Raw genomic sequence first — 1,009 nt, forward strand, 5'->3', positions numbered from 1 at the left:
CTAGATACGTATTTGTTTTGATTTCAATCAAAAACTCAATTTTAAAATCTATTTTCAGTCTTTCTGATGGGGGTTGCTCTGACTAGCTCAGTCCAGTGGACAAATGGACAGAGTTTTAGCATAGTTCATCTGCTGTGCCTTCTGTTGAGAGAAAACAGTTACCACCTTCTGAGCCATATTTTTAAAATCAAAAACCAATTAATAGGGTTGCTACCTGCAGCGATCCCACAGTGCTGCTTCCAAACAAATCTGTTGCTTAGGGTTAAACTGGGAGAAAGACTGCTGTGAGCTCTGCTAAGAAAGCCTTGACTGTTTCCCCCACCCCACGGGCTACTCCCCTTCAGAAGGGATTACCAAATGGGGATGACATCACCAGCTGTCAATTGGATGGGCCCCTTGGGTATACATGGATGAAAGCTGTATTGCACTTAAGTAACAAGACATGACAGGCCATGTGTGAGTGCTAAATAATTTATGCCTCAAGCACACAGTAAACTGCAAGGCCAAACTCAACACATTTCAGCAGTTTGGGATTTAAATCAAAACTAGTCCCCGCCTGCCCTCCAGGAAGAAAAGATGACAATGTGGGGAAAAAATAGAACTAAGTGAATGAATGTACATGTTATAATCTCAGTGGGTCTACTTTAAGCAAAGGTTTAGCCAATGCTGCCAAATTGAGGCCTTTACTATATTTTAATTATATTTTGTGATTAGACCTCTGATGTGCAAGATTCTTTAGAGTTCTTGTTTTTAAATTAACTTTACCTCATTCTTTGAAGGCGTAAGTAATAAGCAGAAACAAATTCTGTAGGCGGTGGTCTTCTGAGCGACATACATCCAGCTAGACAAGATTCACAGAACTCTAATAGTTAACTTTACATGTCAATTCATTTTTGGCTTCCATTGAATGAATGTCAGAGGTAATTTAGAGACAAGAGCCCATGAATTAGGTTTGCACCTGGTTCCTTATTTTGTTTATATATTTCAGAAATATGTGGGGAAAGGAAGA

This window comes from Gekko japonicus, unplaced genomic scaffold (assembly GCF_001447785.1).
Source record: "Gekko japonicus isolate JY-2015 unplaced genomic scaffold, Gekko_japonicus_V1.1 scaffold883, whole genome shotgun sequence".
NCBI classification, from domain to species: Eukaryota; Metazoa; Chordata; class Lepidosauria; order Squamata; family Gekkonidae; genus Gekko; species Gekko japonicus.